Here is a 27,586-nt window from a genome sequence, read left to right as displayed (position 1 = left end):
CCACACTAGAAATAGTGAGAGGAATAATAAGGATTCCTCCAGACATGGCATCAAAAGGTTCATTTCCTGGCTCTACGACTAATAAGTTGTCATCCATGTACTTGGACAAACATCAGATTCTTTAGGTTTTATTTTCATCACCTGCCCACTATAAATGATAATATATAACACCAGCTTTTCATACTTAGAATAAGGGTCAAATTAAATGTTGAAAGTAGGAGTACTTTGTAAACTGTAAAAAACTTAAACAAGTGTGAATCATTATTTTATAATACTCTCTAACCATTTCAGTATGCTAGATTTTCCATGTTTGAGATCAAGATAGGTGAATAATTTATACCCATAAATGTCTTCATAACAAACCCCTTTTAGCTTTATTTCCCACCAGTTTGTCATTTTTCTATTATAAAAGGGGCAATGTAGTACAATGAATTTTACCCCAAATGGGGTTTTTCTCTGTATGAATTTCCAAACATAGGTGCCATGCAGGTGTAAAATAACAAAAGGGTAAAATATTGGGAAAGATACAAAATTAAAAGATGAATTCAAGTAAAAAAATCAATCATTTAGGCTTCTTGAACTGACGACCAAATATTTCTCTTTAACTTTAGGTTAAAAAAATACCCTTCTCTCATTTCTCAAAATGATGTGAAAACATCATTAGGGAATGACCCAGGAAGAGAATTGAAGAGCCCTTTTTTTAAAAAAAAAAATCTTCTTCTAAAGAAATGGATTCCAGAGTCAGGCAGTTGTACCAAATTCCCAGAAGTTCAAATCCAGCGATTAGCAAGGAAAAGCCAGAGGTGATACATAGATTTGCAGAACCTCTTGATTTGTTGAAATTTTTTCAAATGAGTAAATGATTAAAATGGCTCAATGAAAATCACATGAAAAAGGGTGAAATATAATGACTATCTGATCTGTTAAAAGGAAGAAGCTTTTAAACTAATCGATCTTTTCCACAACAATTTATGTCATAGCCTTTTAAGATGATCCCATCTTAAATGGGGAAGTGACAAAGAAATATATATCTAATATACTTGTTCAATGGATAGATTTTCAGTACCCTAAGAAAATGCATTTGAGAGCTTTCGTTTTTAAAGGAGACTACACATTAGATTCTTGTGGATGATCTTACGTCGAGTTTTATCCTTGTTCTCTCTAAGGGTTAGGACGTAGGAAATTGAAACCAAGACTTTTCTTTTCTTCAGGCTTGATGGGCTATTGTGTAGCAATCATTTAACCTCCATGTGCTTCATTGCTGGCATCTCTCAAAGGAGTACACTAATGTATGTCACACTAATGCTTGTCATCCATCTACTTCAGGGATACATTACAGGGGTTAACTAATAAGGCTGATAAGCACTTTGCAAATTCAAAGTACAAAGTAGAAGTGCTAAGTAAGCTAAACAGAGAGAAAGACGCACCTCGTGGTCAACTGATTTAAATTTTCAATGATCATGGTTCTCATGAATACTTTCTTCCACTTCTTGCAATAAAGTAAAGCCATTTTCATTTTTAAAACTTATTTTGAAGATGTAAAGAATGAACATTGTGTGCATCACTTCTAATATGAAAAAAATGTGTCCTATTACTCAGGTGTTTTAGTGGTCAAGATATAGTACAGTAATGCATCACTTTTTATGTAGGAATCGTAAGAGACTTTTCTTTGTTCTTCTGCTGTGATATTAGCTTGTAGGAGGATATGTCATAATGATAGAAGAATAAAATACTCTAATTGGTCAGAAAAAAAACAGGATGGTAAGGAATGGATTTCCCTTGGTTTCTGAGGAAATACATCTGAATCACGAGAAAGAAAGAAACTCTGAGGGAGAGAGAGCAGCTTTTTCCATCTTGGATTAATATTCAGTCCTAGTCATACCTACTTCAGCTGTCAGGAAGGAGACTAATTAGTGCCAGTGATGATGGGAGTTTTTGTAATGCCAACTTTTGTCTTTAAAGAACTGGATTAAACTCAAAATCATTTCCCACACTCTGCAAAATGAAATGCTTTGACTATGTCTCAGCAAAGTCACAGATGAAATCATTCCCATCAGACTTTGACATTGTAGTTATAACGAGAGGTGGACAGCGAAGAACGAAGTAGGATAATTGTCTAGGAGAAGGCATGCCAATCAGACTTTGCTCTGTGTATTCGTCTGTTCCAGGGGCCATGACAAATAGCACAGACCTGGGGTGTTTAAAACAACAAGTATTTACTTTTTTAAAGTTTTGGACGCTAGAAATCCATAATCAAGGTGCCAGAAAATTCATTTTCTGATGAGAACTCTCTTCCTGACTTGCAGAGTTGCCCTCTTGCTGTGTCCTCACATGGCCTTTCCTCAATGCTTGTGTAGAGATACATAGTGCAGATACATACTGTCTCTTCTCTTCTTATAAGGACATCAGTTCTATTTGATGAGGGCCTCACACTCATGTCTTTTAACTCTAAGAACATCCATAAAGTCCCTATCTGCAAATACACTCACATTGGGGGTTGGGGTTTCAACATATGAATTCTGGGGGGGACACAATTCAGTGCATAATACTGACTTGTTAGATAATCCAAACCCAAATTTTCTTTACTTGAATGTTCTAGATACTGGCAGCACTATAATACTCCTATATACTTTACAAGTGTGGAGACTAAGCAACTAGTACCCTCTTGTATTAATTTCCATATATAATTATGTTTGTTCTATCTGAATAGCAATTATGTAGTTAAGAGTAACATATTAAAATTAGACTATTTCCAATCTATAAGCAGTTGTTGAGAGACAGTAGGATCTCCTGTATTCCTCTCAGGATCCATCGTGCATCTAGTTGAAAAAACTGAGTAATACGACTTCATGCATGTCCCTTTTCTCAGTCTGAAAAGCAACCATAGTACCCAGTTTGCTTGAAATTCAACCAGGCAGAAAATCCTTTCAGTCTGTAATCCTCTGACGAAAACGAAACCATTTTAACTGTACGAAACTACATCGCTAGAAACACTGGTGTTGAGTTAAATCATACTGTCCATTCTCAACCTTTCTAGACTCTACACTCCTCATGTGAACCCAAAAAATGCAGGATACCGACCCCACCAATCCCAGCCCTGAAACTAGTAAGCAGATACGGGTTTATCTGGTAGATTAATTACATAATTTACTTAAAAATTACATCCTTGTGTTCTTTCCCATGTCTATAATTGCATGTCGTTTATTGTTCCAACAAAAAGAAAGGAACAGAGTATTCATGAAGGGAAGACAAAATGCTGATTCTGCCCAGTATATGAAAAAGTTTAGACAATCATTTGGGTAGAGAAAATAATGAGATAGTCCCTCAACACTCAGTTCTAGGTAGCATACACCACGAAGAAAGTACATTTATTTGTCAAAAATCACATTTCTCTTGCCAGTGGTGATTTAGTTTCAGAAACACAATCATCTGTCATTTTCAGTTAGTGACAACATTTGAATTATAATATGGAGTTGTTTTACTATTATTTAATTTGTATATGCATTCTGGTTCCACAGTTAGACAAAATACCTAAATGCAGTGGATGTTTTATACCTGTATAGTCTATCAACATTTAAAAAACATATGAATATGTTAAATATCACCAACTTTGTCTTATTTTGATTTCTTTCTTTATGGGAGATGAACTATTCAGCCCTTGATTGAATGGAAAATTCATTGTGCTCCTCTCAAGGGAAGAGATTTAGGGGAGTTGATTCTATGAAGCTGTAGGTCTGTATTCCTCCAGGGTCTGGTTTTCAATTGCTTACCATTTGTACTCCAAATAAATGCTCCATTTAGAACTTTTCCACAAGCACTGTTATGAGGAAAGAGCACACACAGAGCTTTTGGAAAAGTGGGAAAAAGATGGAAGAGGCAAGGGCGGAGAGGATTCTGAATATTAGTTCTTCCTGATCTGTCAGCATAATGGGTTGAATTGTGACCTTCCAAAAGTACATCCGTAATCCAGAGCCTGTAAATATGAGCTTTCCTGGAAAAAGTGTCTTGGAAGATAAACTAAGGATCTTGAGATGGGGTCATCTGGATTACAGCAGTCTCCAAACCCAATGGCGAGTGACTTTGTAAGAAGAGAAGGAGATGCAGAGAAAAAGTTCATGTTAAGATGTTACAAAGATTGCAGTGATAGAATGATAAACCAGTGACACCTGGAACCCTTGAAGGGGAGAATTCTCCCTTGCAGACTGCAGAGTGACTACAGCCCTGCTAACACTTTGATCTGGCATTTCTTGCTTCCACAAAGTATGAGAATAAATTCCTGCTGTTTTAAGAGACCAAGTGCATGGCTATTATAATAGGACAGCCCTTGGAAAGCACTACAATCAATAAGCCAGATAGTTGGTTTGGTAATAAAGTTCACAGCCAAGGGACATGGGGGAGATGAGGAAAGAACTGCACTGTCCTTGCATGCGGGAGGCAAGTTCTATCAGGGTTCTCATTGCTTAGTTAACTGCACAGGTGGCAAATATGTGGGAACTCTGGCTTCTACCAAGTGGCCTCCAAAGAAATACTCAGAGGGGGCGAGAGCTTGTTCCATATTTTAAACTTTGCTTTCTCTGTCTCTCCCACCATGGATGGATGTTTCAGTGGAAGTATAAGCCCCAGATGTCCTGGCTGCAAGGACCACATAATAAGCCAGCCTCACTGAGCACCTTCAGTCCTTAGAAGAATATGTATTGGAAGATAATATGTTATATGGAAAGCTACAAGAAACTCAATTTAGCAAGGGGAATATAGTACAAACCTGAAAATTATTGATCCTTCGGGGTATCATGACAAGACCATTGTACTTGAACTTGGCTGTTTGAGCTCAGGAGTAGTAGACAGAAGAAGTATCTTTAGATTAACAGGAATATCATGTACTGTGGCAGGGGTATGCTCTGCTTATCCACACTATCACAAGTTCCTGCACTCTACGGTTCTGCTTTAAGACAATAGTGCAGGCAGGGGGAGTAATCTCAAGGGTTTTGTTAAAGATGTCTGGTAAGTAGAGGATTTTTGGACATGATACTTGCCAAATTTACATTTGCTAACTCAAAAGAACTTTTCTCTGTGTGTGCCAGGCCTTTCTTCAAATCCTGGAGACACATTAAACAATGACAAACATACAATAAGCTTCCTCATAAAGCTGTCTCTGCACCTATACTATACTTCTAAAAAGTAAACTTATGTGAAAAACACACAATGTGAATCTGAGACCGATGAGGTTTAGTCATTATTTGGTCCAATATGGCTGCTGTTTTTTGGAGCCTACCATTCACTTTATGTCTCTTATTTACCTTCAAATGGCATAAAAAACCCAACGGGCTTATTTTTCTCCAGATATTATCTTAAAGTCTATAAAAGGTCCATGTTGCATCTCTCCACTGTACCCCTAAGAATACCCTGAAAATACAAGGCAAAGAGTCTCTTTTGTCCCCCAAGTTGATTTGACCCAACTATTAATATGTTTTATTTATCTATAGCATTTTTATCTTTTCTAAGGAACTTTCACACTTGTCTCATTTCATCCTCACAAGGAGTCAAGTTCCAAGGCCAAACTGTCCTCTGTATTGCCAGCTGGCTCCTTGGATTTCTGGCTTTGACTTCCCAGTGTGCCACTAAATATTGAACATGGAAGTTGAACAGAAACTTCCTGAGACCATATTTCTGTCCCAGGCAATGACAACTCACATTCTCCTATAATTTATTCTTCTTATAGATGAGCAGAGAAACCTTTTCTTCAACAGTGTCCTAACTTGTGCTTAATATGTCAGGGAATCAGTCTGATTAGGAAACACAAAGAAATAAATAATATGACTCTGGAAATGACTCTGTGGTGAGGAATGAAGCTTGTCAATTTTCCTGTTACTCTCCCTTCTATGGAAAGTGGTGTCCCAGACCGTCACTTGCCATCAGGGTGAATTCAGGCAGGCATCATGGATCACATTTTCAGGAAGCAGGTTGCTGTAACAGATGGCAATGTAGTTGCATGCCCTGGATATCAGAAGACCAAACAGAAGGTCAGAAACTGAAAATTGTTTTGCAGAATAGTTTGAGTGAATGTCTTAAGGTTATAAAGGTAAAATGCTATCTGTATTATTTTGGTATATTTCAACCTTTAGAAATTGTAATGGAAATGAAAGTAGAGACAGCAGCTAAAATATGATTTACTCTTTGCACTGGTATGTTTTAAGGACTCATCTGAAAATCTTAAAACTGACAAACATTTTATAATGTTTCAAATGAAAACAAATATTTTTAAAGTTTTCTTTTTTTCTGAATATTAGTGATGTACACAAAGATTTCCAAAAGTCGATTGTTTTATCAAGACAACCGAAGTATTATTAATTTATGTTGGTGGTAGAGAACTACAAGATTCAGGTTAGATGATACATATTCAAGGTCATGATACAAAACAGATCAAAACATTAATAGTTTCAAGGTATAAATGGCACAGAAATAACCTTAAAAATAGAATATACAAGACAATATGTTTTTCAGTTACATAATGCAAATGTTATGAAATCAATCTAAGACCAAATGTATATGCTTTCTCTACATTAGATATTTACTTTGTAAACTTTCTAAGACATAATTCCATTTAGGATTAAGAAATAGGGAAGAAGATTGGGAAGCATATCTCTCTTCCAGTTCTTGGTAAGATTGTAAATATAATTTTAATAGTGGAATTTAACAATAAATATTAAACGTTTTAAAAAATGTCCATGCCCAGACACCCTGGAATCTTACTTTCAAGAAGCTAATCATAAAATAATCCAGAATATAATTAGGAACTAAAAACCTTCTAAATATCCAGCAATAGGAAATCATTTAGCACTTTATAATATGTATCTTATATACTTAAGGGAATATTACATAGTTTTAAAAATATTTCTAAAGCTTCTAAGAATGTGACCAAATGTTTATTAACATAATATTTATAAAAACACTGGAAAAGAATTATGAACAGTATGACCTCATATACACTCTTTCAACAGTTCCTATTTGTGACGATGGAATTATAAATGACTTTAGAAGATGATAATGTTTACTTTCATTATTAAAACTTTCCAATAACTTAATTTGTAAAATACTGTATAATTGTCTGGAAAAAGGAGTTTTCATATAAAGAAACCCTTGGAGAGTTAAGCTTAGGAACAGTGGAACAGTGAGAGAGAAGAGGACTCATTATGACACACACTGTCAGTAAACTTCTGAAATATTGCTTTGAATCCTATAGGGTGCTGTGGGGATTGCACTCACTAGGGGGATTCTTTCAAGAGGGAAGTTCATAGTAGTCTTTTATGTCTTTTTCATAAATTGCAAATATGTCAAAATGTGTGACTGCCTTGCTCCTCACTTACCATAAGGTGATGATCTCTGAAAAATATTCTTGGTGGGAATATTCAGGAACTACATAATCTCCACAGTGAAGAAAGAACTAGGTTGACTTTTTCTATTGGTAAGCCTTCCTCAATTGTCCTTTAAGTTTTTGAACATGAAGCCCTCACCATATAGAAAACATTTCTCCTATTTGATATTTCAAATTAAATTATTTACCATTATTAAACGATGCACAAATGAACAAAAGACTCACTAAATCAAGCTAGTGAAAAAGTATCCTTTTCAGCTACATCAGAAAGTTTCAGGGTAAGACATTTTTTTCTCTTATCAACTGTGTCAGAAAGTTTCAGCCATGTTCCTGGAAGGTGAGGTGCCAGGACTTACAGAGGACCCAGGCTGAGCTCCACAGCTGCAGTGGTGGAAGATTTAGATTGTCTTACATCTTTTCTTTCTGAGGTGCTATCATGGGTCACAATGGATTCACCATGATGCAGAGCAGATTGGATCAGTGCTTTTCGACATCCAATAAGGAAACTGAGAAGAGTTTTCAAGGGAAACCAGCAAGTGTTTGGTAAACAACGCAAGGGTAAACCCGAAGGCAGACTTGAAGAAGACAAGTGATTACTTGGAAATCAGAGAGTACAGCTCCAGGAGCGTGCCACCCGACAGGCGATAGGAGCTGTGGCCTTTGGTAGAGGGGCACTGACAACTGTTCAGATCTGTCCAGAGGTAGCCAGCAGGTTGGCTGATGTGATTTCACTCTCCTTATAGCCTCTTATTGACCAAATCCAAGTCCGTAAAATAATCTGTTGAGGCAATCCACAGAGGTTAGCCTCAAGGTCATAGAACAAGATGGAGACACAGTGGAGAACAGATCTGAAAAGAAGGAAATTACTCAGTACACAGATATTTTTAGCTATAACATCCTTGTCATTTAATCATCACTCTTTTTCCCTCAGCATAGGTTACAGCTACAGATATGAATAAAAACCAACCATGGTAACTGGGAAAGAAGGAATAATGAGAGCCTTAGGGGGAGAGGGCAAAAAGTAGCTGGCATTTCATCTATTTCAAGAGTCCTGTAAGCAAGTTAGATCTCTGTAGTTGAAAGTGAAAGAACCAGAAACTGGTGCGGCTTTTTTCTTAGAGACTTGGTGAAATTCTAGACACAGCAGATCACTGTCAAGGTCCAGGTGACATGATGGCTAAAAGTTTGAGACTGTAGCCTTCTCAACATTGCTTCTTAGAACCTAGACTGCACGTTGGAGGTTTTCCTGAGAAAAGCCCACATGAGTGTTGGGCTTTCCATGGCAGGTAGAGTCAGCATTGAGGCTTCACCAGTAGGTTAGACAAGGCAAGGACAGAGCATGGCATAATGGGGAGGCCAAATAATCCTGGGTGACTGATTTTGTGCCACCACATAGGAGCAGCAGCCAAACTGTGACTCCAAATCAGCTGAAAGTATGGGGAGAGGAGTGGTTGAGAGGAGGTGGGAGGAAATAAGGGGAGATGTGCCCTCAGCCTACTGGGAATGCTGCCTGTAATTTTGAGTTTTCTGCTCTCCCTATCTACTCCAGCTGCCAATAAGCTGGCCAGATGGGGGCACTCATGGTCAGAAAGGAATTATGGAGGACAGATGATATCTGCAAATAGAAGGAGGCTTACAACTTTGAACAATCTGTTAAAAATCATTGTTTAAAATGTTGCCACATTTAAATTACCTTTTAGAATAGTTTTGGTTGTTTCTCTGTAGGTGGCAGTCTTTGGGGATTGTGGGGAGATATTTTAATGGATTCTCACTTCTTAAAAGTGGGCTGGCATCATTTCATATTGCCAAATTCATTTAATTGCAATCAAACTGACCTCGTTTTATGGTCAAGACTGGTGAGTCTTAACATGATGTAACTGTAGGGCATTAATGGGCTAAGTGAAATTAGATAGAAAGACATATAACATCACTTACATGCGGAATTTTTTAAAGAAGCCTATTTCATAGAAACAGAGAGTAAAAAATAGTGGCTGCCAGGAGTAGGGGGAGGGGATGGGGTGATATAGGTTAAAGGGCACACATTTTCAGTTATAAGAAGAGTAAGTTCTGAGGACTAATGTACAACATGGTGACCCATGGTTAATAATATGGTATTGTATATGTGAAGGCTATTAAAGATGGGTTATAAGCTTTCTTAACAGAAAAAAAAATGTTATCTAAGTTAACTATGTGAAGTGATAGATGTGTTAATTGTCTTGATATGGGTACAATGTATATGCATATCAAATCATCACACTGTACACTTTAAATATTACAACATTATATAGTTGTCAGTTATTTCTCAAAAGAGATAAAAAATTGGTGAGTCCTCATTAAAGATGGCAGTGTGAGAGGAGAGACAGAGGCTTCCTCCTAAAACTGGATGCAATTAGAAAATTTAACTGGCACAACTAATCCTGAAAGATCAACAGGAAAGAGGACAGCATCAGACTGCACACACCTGGAGAAAAGAGCAGACCTCAGTGAACGGGGTAAAGTACCAGAGCTGTGGCTACGCGGGACCCAAGCGCCTCCCCCACCCCAGCTCACCGGCGGGAGGAAGGCAAATGGAGCAGGGAGGGAGAGGAAGGCTTGGGACTGCTGAATACCTAGCTCTGGAGATCTGCTCTGGGAGCACAAAACTACATTTCATGGTGTTTTCATGAGACTCGCATGACTACTGGGTTGGAAAGTTAATACAGGCAGAGTTCCTGGGGAGACTGGGATTCCGGCTGCTTGTGGAAAGCAGGGATCTATATCTGGCTGCTTTGGGACAAAAACTTATACCTGTGTGCCCGGCCCACTGGCTCAGGCAGTGGAGACAGGTACAGGAGCCAGGAGGCTGGGAACAGCTCTTTCCTACCCCTAGGCACCAGTACTGCTCCCCTGCAACCCCCAACATTGCTTCAGGGGCTCAGCAGCTCCAGAATAGAGCTTCTGGACACTAGAGGGCGCCATATACAAACATGAAACACCAAAGGAACCTTGTCCAGAGTAACATTGTTAATACAGACGAGAAAGATTTAAATGATACAGACCTTGTGACTCTTCCTGAAAGGGAGTTCAAAATAAAAATCATCAACATTCTAATGGAGGTACAGAAAGACATCCAAGAACTCAGTAATGAATTCAGGTCAGAGATCCAATCATTGGAGAACACGATGGAGGGTATTAAAAGCAGGTTGGATACGGTGGAGGAGACAATAAATGAAATACAAACTAGAGAAGAGGAATACAAAGAAGCTGAGACAAAGAGAAAAAAGGATCTCTAAAAATGAAAGAATATTGAGAGAACTGTGTGACCAATCCAAGCAGAACAATATTCGCATTATAGGGATACCAGAAGAAGAAGAGAGAGAAAAAGGGATAGAAAGTGTCTTGAGGAGGTAGTTGCTGAAAACTTTCCCAATCTAGAGAAGTACATAGTCTCTCAGGCCATGGAGATCCACAGATCCCCCAACACAAGGGACCCAAGGAAGACAACACCAAGACACATAGTAATTAAAATGGGAAAGATTGAGGATAAAGACAGACTGTTAAAAGCAGCCAGAGGCAGAAATAAGATCACATAAAAAGGAAAGCTCATCAGATTAACAACAGACTTCACAGCAGAAACCTTACAGGCCAGAAGGGAGTGTCATGATGTATTAAATGCCATGAAGCAGAAGGGCCTGGAACCAAATTACTTTATCCAGCAAGGTTATCATTTAAATTTGAAAGGGGGATTAAATAATTTCCAGATAAGCAAAAGCTGAGAGAGTTTACATCCCACAAACCATCTCTGCAGTCTATTTTGTAGGGACTGCTATAGATGGAAGTGTTCCTAGGGTTGGACAGCTGTCACCAGAGGTAGTAAAACCACGGTAGGGAGGGTGGAGCAGTTGATTGCAAGGAAAATGAAATATTAAATTGACTATGCCCAAAGTCAATCAAGGGATAGACAAAAAGTGCAGAATTTGATACCTAATATATAAAGAATGAAGGAGGAAGAAAAAGGAGGAGAAATAAAAAAGAACCTTTAGATTGTGTTTGTAACAGCATACTAAGTGAGTTAAGTTAGACTCTTACATAGTAAGGAAAGTAATCTGGAACCTTTGGTAACCACGAATCTAAAGCCTGAAATGACAATAAGTACATACCTATCGATAATCACCCTAAATGTAAATGGACTGAATGCACCAATCAAAAGACATAGAGTCACTGAATGGATAAAAAAACAAGACCCATCTATATGCTGCTTACAAGAGACTCACCTCAAACCCAAAGACATGCACAGACTAAAAGTCAAGGGATGGAAAAACATCTTTCATGCAAACAATAGGGAGAAAAAAGCAGGTGTTGCAGTACTAGTATCAGACAAAATATACTTCAAAACAAAGAAAGTAACAAGAGATAAAGAAGTACATTACATAATGATAAAGGGCTCAGTCCAACAAGAGGATATAAACATTATAAATATATATGCAGCCAACACAGGAGCTCCAGAATATGTGAAACAATTACTAAAAGAACTAAAGGAGGAAATAGACTGCAATGCATTCATTTTAGGAGACTTCAACACACCATTCACTCCAAAGGACAGATCCACCAGACAGAAAATAAGTAAGGACACAGAGGCACTGAACAACACACTAGAACAGTGGTAATCAAAAAACTACCCAAGAACAAAACCCCCGGGCCAGATGGATTTACCTCAGAATTTTATCGGACATACAGAGAAGATATAATACCCATTCTCCTTAAAGTTTTCCAAAAAATAGAAGAGGGATTTCTCCTAAACTCATTCTATGAAGCCAACATCACCCTAATACCAAAACCAGGCAAAAACCCCACCATAAAAGAAAATTACGGACCAATATCCCTGAAGAACGTAGATGCAAAAATACTCTATAAAATATTAGCAAACCAAATTCAAAAATATATCAAAAGAATCATACACCACAATCACGAAGGATTCATCCCAGGGACGCAAGGATGGTACAACATTCAAAAATCCATCAAAATCATCCACCACATCAACAAAAAGAAAGACAAAAACCACAAGATCATCTCAATAGATGCTGAAAAAGCATTTGACAAAATTCAACATCCATTCATGATAAAAACTCTCAGCAAAATGGGAATAGAGGGCAAGTACCGCAACATAATAAAGGCCGTATACGATAAACCCACAGCCAACATCATACTGAACAGTGAGAAGCTGAAAGCTTTTCCTCTGAGATCGGGAACAAGACAGGGATGCCCACTCTCCCTACTGTTACTTAACATAGTACTGGAGGTCCTAGCCATGGCAATTAGACAAAACAAAGAAATACAAGGAATCCAGATTGGTAAAGAAGAAGTTAAAGTGTCACTATTTGCAGATGACATGATACTGTACATAAAAAACCCTAAAGACTCCACTTCAAAACTACTAGAACTGATATTGGAATATAGCAAAGTTGCAGGATACAAAATTAACACACAGAAGTCTGTGGCTTTCCTATACACTAACAATGAACCAATTGAAAGAGAAATCAGGAAACAATTCCATTCGCAATTGCATCAAAAAGAATAAAATACCTAGGAATAAACCTAACCAAGGAAGTGAAAGCCCTATACCCTGAAAACTACAAGACACTTTTAAGAGAAATTAAAGAGGACACTAACAAGTGGAAACTCATCCCATACTCTTGGCTAGGAAGAATTAATCTCGCCAAAATGGCCATCCTGCCCAAAACAATATACAGATTTGATGCAATCCCTATCAAATTACCAACAACATTCTTCAACTAACTGGAACAAATAGTTCAAAAATTCATATGGAAACACCAAAGACCCCGAATAGCCAAAGCAATCCTGAGAAAGAAGCATAAAGTGGAGTGGATCTCACTCCCCATCTTCAAGCTCTACTACAAAGCCATAGTAATCAAGACAATTTGGTACTGGCACAAGAACAGAGCCACAGACCAGTGGAACAGATTAGAGACTCCAGACATTAACCCAAACATATATGGTCAATTAATATTTGATAAAGGAGCCATGGACATACAATGGGGAAATGACAGTCTCTTCAATAGATGGTGCTGGGAAAACTGGACAGCTACATGTAAGAGAATGAAACTGGATCACTGTGTAACCCCATATACAAAAGTAAATTCAAAATGGATCAAAGACCTGAATGTAAGTCATGAAACCATAAAACTCTTAGAAAAAAACATAGGCAAAAATCTCTTAGACATAAGCATGAGTGACTTCTTCATGAATATATCTCCCCAGGCAAGGAGAAAAAAAACAAAAATGAACAAGTGGGACTATATCAAGTTGAAAAGCTTCTGTACAGCAAAGGGCACCATCAATAGAACAAAAAGGTACCCTACAGTATGGGCGAATATACTCATAAATGAAAGATCCGATAAAGGCTTGACATCCAAAATATATAAAGAGCTCACCTACCTCAACAAACAAAAAACAAATAATCCAATTAAAAATGGGCAGAGGAGCTGAACAGATAGTTCTCCAAAGAAGAAATTCAGATGGCAAACAGACACATGAAAAGATGCCCCACATCGCTAGTTATCAGAGAAATGCAAATTAAAACTACAATGAGGTATCACCTCACACCAGTAAGGATGGCTACCATCCAAAAGACAAACAAGAACAAATGTTGGCGAGGTTGTGGAGAAAGGGGAACCCTCCTACACTTCTGGCAGGAATGTAAATTAGTTCAACCATTGTGGAAAGCAGTATGGAGGTTCCTCAGAATGCTCAAAATAGACTTACCATTTGACCCAGGAATTCCACTCCTAGGAATTTATCCTAAGAATGCAGCACTCCAGTTTGAAAAAGACAGATGCACCCCTATGTTTATTGCTGCACTGTTTACAATAGCCAAGAAATGGAAGCAACCTAAGTGTCCATCAGTAGATGAATGTATAAAGAAGAAGTGATACATATACACAATGGTATATTATTCAGCCATAAGAAGAAAATAAATCCTACCATTTGCAACAACATGGATGGAGCTAGAGGGTATTATGCTCAGTGAAATAAGACAAGCCGAGAAAGACAAATACCAAATGATTTCACTCATCTGTGGAGTACAAGAACAAAAGAAAAACTGAAGGAACAAAACAGCAGCAGAATCACAGAACCCAAGAATGGACTAACAGTTACCAAAGGGAAAGAGATTGGGGAAAATGGGAGGGTAGGGAGGGTTAAGTGTGGGGAAGAAGAAAGGGGTTATTATGCTTACCATGTGTAATGTGGGGGTGGGGGAAAGGGGAGGGCTTTGCAACACAGAGAAGACAAGTAGTGATTCTATAACATCTTACTATGCTGATGGACAGTGACTGTAATGCGGTTTGTGGGGGCGACTTGGGGTAGGGGAGAGCCTAGTAAACATAATGTTCTTCATGTAACTGTAGATTAATGATAACAAAATAAAATTAAAAAAATTAAAAGAAAATTGGTGAGTCTTGGGACACATGGGTATGATAGGGCTCTACTTTTTTTATATTTTCTGTGAACTATAAGGGGATTATGATAGTAACAGAAAGCAGAGTGTCACCTCTTGCAAATACATCAAGTATTTTAAATTTATCATATCTTTGGTACTTATCTTCATTCAATACTTCTTGATCATGTTTCCCATTGTGTTGAGAAGCCATGGAGGAAAAGTAGGAAATGAATGACAAAACAAGGGTTGGTGACTTTTTCAAATTGAGTTCATTTACTGATGAATATATTTCTTTTATCTCAGGCAAGCATATAAGGATGTATGGTCTGGCCTTTGAACTGAGGGAGGCAGATCTATCCAACACATTGCTAGGATGCATCCACTGAACAGCCCAGAGCTAGGTGCGACTGTTTTTGCAAGTTAATTAGTGGAACATGCTTGGTATTACTGCTGTATAAATCCATGAGCACTGTTGTATCTTCAGCTGTACCTTTGGAAAGGAAGTGAAAAGTTGTTAGTATCATATAGTTATTATATATAATTTTGAAGTAAAAAATATTAATCCTAACATAATATAACTGTTTATTCTTTTATGCTTCCTCTTCAACCAAGGTCACTAAGTTCTTGTGTTCACTGTAACTCAATATATGCTGTAAAATTGTTGCTTTATTTAAAATTGGATATGACAGAATAATAAGAGTAGAAGTGACTCAACTGGCCTTTGTGACATTGTTGACTACTGGGAAATGTAACTTGTTTTAAGTAATATTTTAAAAGCATTGATATATGATGGGATTTTACACAAAATTAAAAGTTTTTAAAGTACGTGAGTGGAAAAACAATGACAAAGATAGAGGAACTTTATTAATAGTGTGTTGATTACTGAATATAGTCTTCAAACTACAAAAAGTTCAAGTTTAAAATGCCAAATGTTTCTTGATAGTCAAATTATTGTATCTTTCATCTGAATGAGGAAAATTAAATTATCTTACATGAGGAAAATGGAATCCAGGTTCCCTTTTGTAGTTTTATGTATAGGAGCATGATTAGGAGCACAATTTAGTTTACCATTTCCTGGACATATGTTTTCAAATGTAACATATTTCATATTTGGGAGCTGGAAGCACTAGTTCCCTAGATTTAAAAAATTCCAAAGAGACAAATTAGCTAACATGCTATTAAAAAAATGAATTTATGATGATGAAAAGTAGTTCTGAAGATACTCATTATTTTAAAAAATATTGTTATATGTGGATTCTCCAACAACTTGTGTCCCAAATCAAACAATTATGTTCTTATCATGGAGGCAGTTTCTATACACAGTTCACATGGAAATACTGCCAAAATCTTACTGATCAATTTTTGTCTTCATTCATCTTATTTTTCTCTTTAAACATCTTTTGTACACTGCTGAAATCTTGTTTAAGGGTGCTTGTGCGTGCATCGTGGGGGCAGGCTTTGCTCTCATTCAGCTCTGCTGCCTCTGTATGGCGTATGTAGAAGCTGTGCAGCAACAATTCCAAATCATCTTGAAGAACACATGTTCTGTCTCCCATAATGTTCAGGAAAAGAGATGAAGAAGATCTCGAAGTTTGAGTAAACTTTGGGACTCTCAGAATGTTAAAACCAATAATAAAACTCAGTGGAGAAAAAAAGTTTTATCAGGACATCTAGGTGCTTCTGTAAACACGACAGCCTTTGTCAGTCCCTCTATCTCACTTCATTGCTGTTCAAATCATTGGGAGAAATAGAAGGATTTGAAATGTCCATAAAATATTTCTTTAATACCTAAAAAGTGAGATCATTTATTTACTAAAATCTAACTTTTTTTCTCAATGTAGCTGAGTTTCTAAAAGTCTTCTAACAACATAGTTAGTGGGATATTTTGATATGAGGTGTTAGAACTTTATAAAGGGCTTGAAAATAAATTCGGCTTAATATTCAACCGAGGGGTTTAGAAAGCATGGCAACTAAATAAGAAGACCAAAGAAAAGAACATTTCTGTGACTACATGTGTCAAAGTATATGGAATTTCCTTCCTCTTTCTTCCCAAATGAAGTGGGAAACACTGCAGTGGAATGGATTAGAAAGCTTGGTATGTATCTCTGTGTGTTTGTAGGACACGCAATCCTAGTTTCTGCAGTGTCCCAATAAGCTTGAGTGTATATTGCATAGACTGGTTATTCATGGAGATAACACTGGAAAAAACAAGAAAGACCGAAAGACGAGGTAGGAGGGGGGATGAGTAGAGTGAGAGAAGAAAGAGATTGATCTATACTGGTATTACAAGCTGAATTGCTTCCCCCTCAAAACCGAAAGGATGATGTTCTAATCCCCATTTCTTCGGAATGTGACTATATTTGGAGATAGAGTCTACATAAAAGCTAAATGAGGCCATTAGGATGGGCCATAATTCAATATGACTGATGTCCAGAGTTCATTAGGGAGGAAAGGAAAGGATTAGGACACAGACACAGAGAGGTAAGGATATTGAAAGACGATGGCCACTTCTAAGCCAAGGAGAGTGGTCTCAGAGGAAACCGACACTGGCAACACCTGGACGTTGGCCTTTCAGCCTCTAGAGTGTGAAGAAGTAAATTTCTGTTTTTTAAGCCACCCAGTTTGTGGTACCTTGCTATGAAAGCGCCAGCAAACTAATACATCTGGAAACTGGCTAAATTTCTACCTCAGATATGAGAGAATGATATATGGTTATTTTCCAAGGACCAGTGTGGGCCTCACGGAAGACAGCGAACTTGATCAATGTGGCCTGTGAACCATTCCTGAAGAGGCAACTGTAACTCCACAAATGACGTAGAGTGAGACGTTCCCAGGGGCTGAAGGATGAAATGCATCTTTTAGCTAGCGGATATTCTCAGCAGGGGAATCCTGGAGAAGTGAAAGCTATTTCCTGGAGAGAAAGAGTCAGCTTAGAAAATCCACCAAGTATAGAGGAAACCAATGCAAGCTGACAGGAGTATATCAAGGAGGACATTTCTTGCCCCTTATTTTGTCTCCTGGGAGAACACACCGCTAAACATCGAATAAGTCAGAGCCCTGAGAAAGTTAGTAGAGCAGAGGGGAGAGAGGGTTTACTTCTCCCACCAATCTAGTTTGACCTCACACAGTTCTGAGAGGGAAGAAGGGAACTTTAGAGTTCAAGTATTAGCTTATTTTTTATTGGATTTTTTTTTTTTACCTTTTTCTACTGAATCACTTGTGAAACTGAAGATGCCCAAATATATATTATTAGATAGAAGGGACTTGAAATGTGCAGGAACCAGAGTGAGATCTTATCCAGGAGAGACGATGGGTAGAAAAATAAAATGTGTTCTGCTTACCCTCTGTGGATTCCTGCGTATGCAACAATATTAGGATTATGTTACTATCTACCTTGAAAATGAATTCCAAACACGAAATATTGCTCTTAGTAAGTACTTGGCAAATTCTTGAGAATTCAACCGATAGGAGCTATTGGGCTCCTTCATATACATTATGCAATTTGATCCTCTTAGAAGCCCTGTAAAATTTCCATTTTTAATTGTATACAATCAACATAACTTTTCAATCTCCTACAATTCATAAATAAAAGAGCTTGGAATTTGAACCACAGTATATCTGCCACTAAATTCCTGACACATTCAGCTATGCCTCACTTTAGTCCCCTCTATCACTTGGTAATTTCTCAATAAGCAGTTTTAAAAAGAAAAGTGACAGAAAATTCCTTTCAAATTGAGGATATTCATCAAACAGAATGTTCAAAATTATCAATAATTCGACTATCATAATTAATTCACAAATTTTTGTAATATTCCACCTACTGTAGTTTAAAGAAGAAAACACAACCATTATCTCTAAAGGACTACTCACAGTTTAATAAGAGAGGACTTTTCTAAGGTGAAACATCTAAAAAACACCTCAGATAATTCCTAAAACATTTCTTTGAGGAATATTTACATGCACTAAGACAAGTAAAGTTTGAAAGTGGTTTGCAAAGCATGAAAGATTTATCAGAGTACCTGGTAAAATTTACGACAGATAATGGGAAGTCTAAATATTTGAAGATATTGGAAAATATATAAATGAAATGAAATTAAAAAGTGTATTAGACATTAGAAATATTTCAATCATGCATTAGGGAAAAACTGAATTAGACAAAGGTAAACGAATGCATTCATTACATAAGTTTATTTAGAGTATTTGGCATACAGATGTGGATTGTGAATTTCCATGGGAATATGTCGTATGCAACTTTTCAAATATCATTTGAGCATGGAAAATGTTTTTGTAAGAACATGTAATCTCATAAGGGATTTCAATGTATTTTGAGTCACGGTTCTGAAAAAAAACCTTACTGAATTCTAGGTTAGAAAACATTCTGAACTCAATTAATCAAACATTCTGAACTCAATTAATCAAAGTGGTAATCTTGAATTTTATAGATCATAAAGTTGTTTATTAAACTTCATAAAATGTCCCTATCTTAACATAACTGAGGGTATTAGCTAAATTATTTGGAGAGCTCTGGGCTAAAATGGTTGACACTGTCCTAGTTTCCAAGATAAAGCAAACATTAGTTGTGAAATGTTGTAATACTTTTTTAATAGTTAATAATACAAATAGAATATAATATATAGAATATACTTTAATAATTTTAAAAATTATAATAAATCTCAGGCTATGACTACTGTGAAATTGAAGTGAATGAGACACTTGCCTCAGGTGTAAAATTTAAGGAGATGTCAAAAACTCAGTAATCAATAGGAATCATATTTTAAGGCAATCTTTAAAGAATATAATTTGAAATTAATTTAAAAATCTGTGACGAACAAAATATCAACATTTTAATTAAAGACAGAGTTAGTATCACTAAATTTTCCTTTTGCCTTGGGCTTTAATTTTATGACTGCTTATAATATAGTTCTTTGCCATGGTTTTCTACACAGTTTATGTAGAAATACCCTTAAATTTAATAAGATAAATTAATATAAAGCTTTAAACATAAAACTGGTCTCATGGAAAACAGCATAAAGTTTTGTTGATTCCTCATAACTGGTCTGATTCATTATTATTATTATAATATATAGGGGAAAATGCAAGACAACAATAGGATCCTTTATTATAGAGAAAAAAATGACATATCAACCATTTCCACTGATTTTATTTTTAAAAGTTTCCTTCAGTTTCAAAGACTCTTTCCAAAGTTATTTGTGTGTTTTCAAATCAATATGTAATAGGGAACTATATTTATACTTGAAGGGTGAAAATTTACTTATTAACCAGAATCCATCTTTTGTGGTATTAATTATCTAAACAGCTTAAGTTAAACATTTTTGACAGAACATTTATGTTGTTTAGTAGGTAGCTAGGCTAGAGGACATGGAAATTTCCTCCAGCAACACTTGGTAGGTCCCTAGTGGGATTAAAGAAAAAAAAAAATCTAGAACCTATCTAAGCAGCCTTGTGCAATTTCCCATTAGGAAAATCTGTTTTGCACAGATTGTGTATTTATTTGAGTAGTATGACAGATGTAGAATATATTTTGCCTTGCACTATTTTTCCTTATGTTTAATTATAATTTACAGTCAGAAAGAAGATGTAAAATACAATCAAGTAGGAGAGAAAGACACATTCAGAAAAGCAATTTTGATCATAAGCATGTGGTATCTATAGAAACTGTAATGTTGGAAAAGGGTTTGCCATTTCAGTAATAAAGTTAATGAAGGTATCATTAGATCTCTATTTGAACACAGCAATTTCAATACAAATTATACTTTATGCAGTTGAGCTGTTATATTGCTAATTTAGCTTTTTGAGATGTTGAAATCTGATTCTTTTATTTCATAGGAACAAAAGAAATACTGAATATTTGAGGTAAACATTTTTTCTATTTAGAAACAAGCTACAGGGTTGGGGGTGAGACATTTGGAACAAATCTGTCAATAACAACTGCATGTTGCACCTCTTCCTAGAAAGGTAAACAATCCATGAGGCTACCAGACCTGGCAGTACTCAGGGAGAATCATACAGGTATTAAATTAACAAGAGAAAGTGTTCTTCAGGTCTTGAAAACTGAGCACCATATGAAATATTAAAGCATTTCTTAAACAACAATAAAATGTTAGGAGGAAGATAAGCTAAAAAAAAATAAAGATAAAAAGCTGCATGGCTCAACAAAGTCTGTCAACTTATTTACCCACAAGTGATCTTCAGGAGATTTTATGAGATAGCCACCACAAATGAAACCATTCCAGTCATCTGGAAGTTTGAGTTATCATTTAGACTACATAATATAGCCCTATTGCACAGAGGAAAAACCTGTTCTACACTTCCTACATTTCCAAAGAAAATTCTGGATACTCTAAATGACAGACACTAAATAGTGTCTAGTCATTATGGATAGAGTCTGTACCAATAACAGAAAGAAATAAGTAATGAGGACTGAAAATTTGATATATGAAGAAGTACAATTGTTGATTCATCATTTTACTGAGTCAGGCACTGTGCTAGGTTATGAAATATAAATCCAATTGGTCATCTTCAAGGAACTCAGCTTTTAAGAGAAAGACACATAAGCAGAAGAATTGGTTAGGGTCCTATTGGAAACTCACAATCAAAGGGGTAAATGATGAATGTTTAATGATGGCACTATTTAAAAAGAATGACCTGGAAGAAGAGGTAGGTACTATCAATAATGGAAAGCATCTAATACTTTGTACATGGATAGGAAGAATAGAGAGTGGATCTGGAGGGGCAATATCAAAACATCCAGGATATCAGAAAATTATATAGTAAGTAAAGTAAGAGAATTCCCAGGGAATCTTGGAATCACAAAGGATGGGTAGGTGGGGACTGACGAGGAGATGGAAGTGATGGAAAAAATCTCATTCCTTTTTTTGTGTGACCTTCCCCTCTACTATCTGTAACACTTTGGAATGACTCCACTTCTAGTTCAAGAGTGAGGTAGTAACACTGCTCATGACCAGCAATTGTTTTATGTAAAGACAGTAGAACAGTGAGGTATTGTATTCTTTAGACTATACTGGATCGTATGTACTTTTTCCTTTGTAATAAAAATACCCAAAAGAGTAGCTGGAACAGATCTGTCCATGGCTCCTGGCTTACAGAGTCCTTAGGTTTGCTTGTCTGCACAAGCCTCTTCTTTCGCCACCTAGAGGGGACCACTTCTTTGGACAATGTTATGTGAGATTATGGGGAATGCTTTTAGTTAAATAACCAGTAGTTCACCTCTTTGGATCTGACTCTAAAGGGATTAGTTAGATAACCTGTTATGAGCTGAATGTTTTTGTCCCTCTCAAATTTATGTGTTGAAACCTTAACTCCCAATGTGACTGTATTTGGTAGGGACTTTATTGAAGAAATAAAGGTTAAATGAGGTCATAACAGCAGGGCCCTCATTTGATAGCATTAGTGTCCTTTTAAGAAGAGACTCCTGAGATCTCTCCCTCTCTCTCCTTTCCTCTCTCTTTCTGCCCTCCCTGTTTTATTCCACCATGTGAACACATAGTGAAGAGATGGCTGCCTGCAAGCTGGGAAGTGTTCTCACCAGGGACCAAACTGGCTGTTAACTTGACCTTGAACTTCCAGGCCTCCAGAACTGTGAGTAAATCAATTTATATAGTTTAATCTACCCAGTCTGTGGTATTTTGTTATGGCAGCCTGAACTGACTCATGCAGAGCCATAAAACTCTATATTGTCTTATATTCTTGACTAGCTTACTAAAAAGGAAAAGTTAAGAAAAAAAAAAGAAACCTAGAATTTGGATTAAAACCAAACGTACTCAGATCAGGGGAACTTTCCCAGAGTAGGTGATGCCCTAACTGAGCTTCAAAGGATGAAAAAGAGTTTAGTGAAGCAAAAATGAAAAGGAAAGTCATTTCATGAACTGAGGTTACATACCACATAATGGTGGTATGCGAAAAACCATGACGTAATAGTGCAGAAATGCAAGGAATTATTGAAGGAAAAGGTTTGAAACAAAGAGGAACAGGAGATGAGGTCATTAAGGGGCACATTTGATGCCTCAGAATTATTTGAAAAATTGCAATATACATATCTAATGAAAATCCTCCTTTGAAATATTTAGATCTGTGGGTCTCAGCTGCCTCTGCGTGCTCTCATCAGGACTGCTTATTTGGAACCAAGAGAACTCATTACAAAATACAGTCATATTGTTTCTGTTATTAAAAGGTTACTCCAAGTTGGCCTTTGTCCCACTTCTTCTATTCATTTTATGACACAGACGAGCCTTGTCACCCATGAAGGTAAAGTTCAGACTTTTGCTATGCAGTTGTTTCAGCAGGCATCAAAAACTCTCTACATATTAAAACATGGTAGGGGTGTGGGAAGCGGGGCATACAGCAGCGCAAAGAAGCTTAAATTAATTTAGTCTTGAGCTAGAAAGTGAGACAAACTTTCATCGTGAGCTAGAAAGTGAGACAAACTTTCATCGTGAGCTAGAAAGTGAGACAAACTTTCATCTTGGATTTTATTTTTAAAATATAATCTGTGACAATAATTTTGAATGATTGAATTATTTTAACATATAAAAACAGACTGAATGGTTTTAAGTAGTGAGTAAACAATAGTGCGACATACAAACACATTTATTTAGAGGAATGGCTCCTCCTTCAAGTAATTGGTATGCTTGCGGGTTAAAAATAAAATAAAATATTTAGCGATATCTTATTTACACTAAAAAATATGTATTTTTACATTCTGATAGCTCTAAATTCAAGAGAATTCTTGAAACAATGATAGGTGGCCAGGCAACATTCACAACGTAGTTGTTATAGCCTGAACAAGCCTGAAATTAATCTCAGTTCATATTGTCTTCACATCAATTCAATTATATGCATTATTTTTACTGTGTGGGTTATGCTTAATTGCTGCTTAAAATACCTTTACAGAATGACACTGTCATTCATTATGGAAACAAACCTGAGTGGAACAGAAAGGAATGACAATACAGCCCATTCATATATGAGTAAAAAAAGAAATAAGTAGCAAGATAGAAGAAAAGTTGGCAATAGGTGTGGAAAACAAGTTTCAAGTGAGTTTCGTAGAAGCATTGTGTTATACATGAATTAACTATTTCTTTTTTCTTGGTGTTTCTTAAAATAATGGTGCATCCTACAATAAATGGTGTCTTAGATAAATTGAAGTACAATAGAGAGGCTCTTTTCCCTCTAAACTAATACAAGAAGTATTGCCAACTTTACAATATTCTAAAGCCATGTTTGGAAATTTAAAATAGATATTATTATATGCAATTGGTCTTAAGAAAGAAAAGAAAATTATCCAAACACTATTTTTACATTGTAATATAATTCTGGAACTTAATTATAAATATGAAATCAGCAATCATTTTAAAATCATAAAACTAGTTAAATGGTTTGGTTAGGTAATATGTTCTTATACCATAGAGATGAACAATGCTTAGAAAAAAATTAATTATGAAAAAATAAAGAGTATAAGTAAGTAATGACATTATACTTTAACATGTGGATCAGTTGATCCTTTTATTGATAGACTGACAGGATAGACTGTCTATACATGCTCCATAGACAATCATATTTCAACCTCTACTGAGGAGTCATAGTAAATAGACTGAATAGGTAAGTTCCACATAATCTTTTCCTATCTCTTCTTTCTCTCACTACAAATCTTAGTTGAAATAAGTACATGAGAGAGCTTTGCTTACAATATGATGGAGTGAATATCAGATCTTCCCACAAATACCAGTTGTAAATTCTGAGCCAATCCTCATGCAAATAAGAATTACAAACTCTGAGAAAAATACCCTAAATGACTACCTAAGGATTCAAGACAAGTTTTAAAAAGTAGCCAAACATTCAAAGTAAGTCAAAACTTGGAACAAGCAAGATGGTATGAAGGGAATGCTCCAGTTTTATTTTGTTTCCCTAGGATGGCCATTATTATGGCTGGGATTACAGTGTAGGAGCTGCACAACTCTGAAAAAAGAACCTATTATCTATGTTGCTTAAGAAATCAAGGAAAGAAAGCCAGGGCAATAAAAGCCCCCTGGTAATTGAGTAGAAAACCCTGGAAAGAAAAGAACCAAAGAAGAGGAAAAAGTTGCTGTATAGACTCAGCCCAAATATATACCTGACCCCTGAACCTGTATGTGGAAAACTGAAAGTAGCTTTCAATGAAAGCTAAAACAACTGAATTGGCATCTAAACTGCCTTATGTCACTGTGCAACATTTTAAAGTTGGAGTCTAAGCAAGTTAATTGCCCAATAAAACAAAACGTGCAAAACTTTCAGTGCAATATTGGGGAATTCAGAGCCTATATCACATAATACGTAAGATTTCCAGAGTAAACTTGACATCTTTGACATATGGGAAAAAAGAATATAATGACTCAGTATCAAAAATGGATAATAAGCAGATGCCAATATTGAGATGACCTGGATGTGAAATTATCAGAGAAGCTGATGTAATTATGCTTAGTGGTCAGGTAACGTAAAAATGCTCATAACAGAAAAAAAGGATAGGAAACAATAGCAAAGAAGTAACACAAAAAGGACCAAATGCAATATGTAAAGTAAATTTTGGAACTTCAAAACATATCTAAAATAAGAAATTCACTAGCTGCACTTCACAGTCAAAGGGATATAACAGAAGGAAAACTGAAATTGAAGGTAGACATATAGAAATCATCCAATCAGAAGAGAGAAAAAAACTGAAAGATGTCCAAAGGTTCAGGGACAGATAGGTTCATATCAAAAGTTCTCCTCTCACAAAAGGGGAAGAGAGAAAAAACTGAAAAAAAGCCCTGCCAGGAAACCCTACAAATTTAATGCAAAACATAAATTTATAGACTTCAGAAGCCTATTGAAACCCAACAGGGATAAATTTGAAGAAATTTACACTTGGTCACATAAAAATTAAATGCCAAAAAACAAGATAAATAAAAAAAATTTTGCAAAAACTTGAAAGCACCAGAGGAAACTGAACATTAAATATAGGGAGAAAAGTAATCCCAAATATCCCAGACTGGTAAACAGAAAACATGAAGATTAGAAGACATCAGAAAACTGCTTAAATGACTGAAAGGTAAACAAGACAGAATAACAAACATCAGCAAAGAATTATATTATCTGGTGAAAATGCCCTCCAAGAATATATGCAAAATAAATACATTTTTCATATAAAAGAAAATTAAGAGATTTTGCCACCACCAGATGCATACAGGAATAAATGCTAAAATAAATTCTTTAGGCTAAAGGAAAATGATAACAGAGGATATTTAGATATTCAGGAAATAATGAAAAGCATTAGAAATAGTAAATCTGTGGTAAAACAAAATCATATTTGCTCCTAGTTTCTTTAATATGTTTCCTTAAAATAAAACTTTTAACACTACTTTTCATACTTGATGATGTGTGGAGGTATAAAACTTATGAAAACCATAAGATAAAGAAAGGCAAGGGACTAATTTACATTCCCACCACAACCTCGCCAACATTTCTTTTTGTTTGTCTTTTGTCAGACAGAGACAGACAAATACCAAATGATTTCACTCACATGTGGAGTATAAGAACAAAGAAAAACTGAAGGAACAAAACAGCAGCAGAATCACAGAACCCAAGAATGGACTAACAATTACCAAAGGGAAAGGGACTGGGGAGGATGGGAGGGAAGGGAGGGATAAGGGGGGGGAAAAAGAAAGGGGGCATTGCGATTAGCATGTATAATGTTGGGGGGGGCACAGGGAGGGCTGTGCAACACAGAGAAGATAAGTAGTGAGTCTACAACATCTTACTATGCTGATGTATAGTGACTGTAATGGGGTTTGGGGGAGGACTTGGTGAAGGGGGAACCCTAGTAAATATAATGTTCTTCATGTAATTGTAGATTAATGATATCAAAAAAAATTGAAAGTCGAATAAAGATATTTTCAAACATGTGAAAAAAAAAAAGAAGGGCAACAGAGTATTAAAGGGATATAATTCTACATTAAAGTAAAAAAAAAGTTAACTCTAAGAAGCCTGTGCAAAATATTAAAGATGTATATTGTAATCCTTATAATAATCAATAAAATAATGTCAAGAGGAATAGCTAAAATGCTAAAAAAGAAAAAAAGGATAATTTAAAAGAACATAGGAGAACAGAGGAATAAAAGTCAGAGACCAAACAAAACAAATAATAAGTTTTTAGACAAATTGAACCATAACAATAATTATGATAAATACTAATGGACTAAATAGTACAATTGAAAGTCAGAAATTATCAAAATGGAATAAATATATATATTACCCACTTGTCTGTTGTCTAAAGGAGCCACATTTTAAATAGAGATAAACAGATGGGTTCAAAGGAAATAGGAAAAAATTATGTCATGCAAATAGTAAATATAAGAAGGCTGAAAGGACTATAATATAAGAAGAAATAGAATAGACTTCAAGATAAAGAATATTACCAAATATAAAGACATTTCAAATTCACAAAAGGGGGTCAATTCATCAGGAAGATGTAACAATAAAAAATGTTTATATTCTTATTAATGCAGCCTCAAAATAAGTGGATTAAAGGGCAGAACAAATAACTCTTAAATCACAGAATATTTTAATGTCCCTCTCTCAGGATTTGATAAAAGAACTAGTCAAAAATATTAATAAATAAGACACAGAGCATTTGAACACTACTCTTAATCACTTGACCTAGTTGATATTTATACGACACCAGATGCAAAAACTGTAGAATACACATTTGTTTGCAAGTACCC

The sequence above is a fragment of the Manis pentadactyla genome, chromosome 8 (assembly GCF_030020395.1).
Source record: "Manis pentadactyla isolate mManPen7 chromosome 8, mManPen7.hap1, whole genome shotgun sequence".
Taxonomy (NCBI): Eukaryota; Metazoa; Chordata; class Mammalia; order Pholidota; family Manidae; genus Manis; species Manis pentadactyla.
This window is presented reverse-complemented; position numbering follows the sequence as displayed.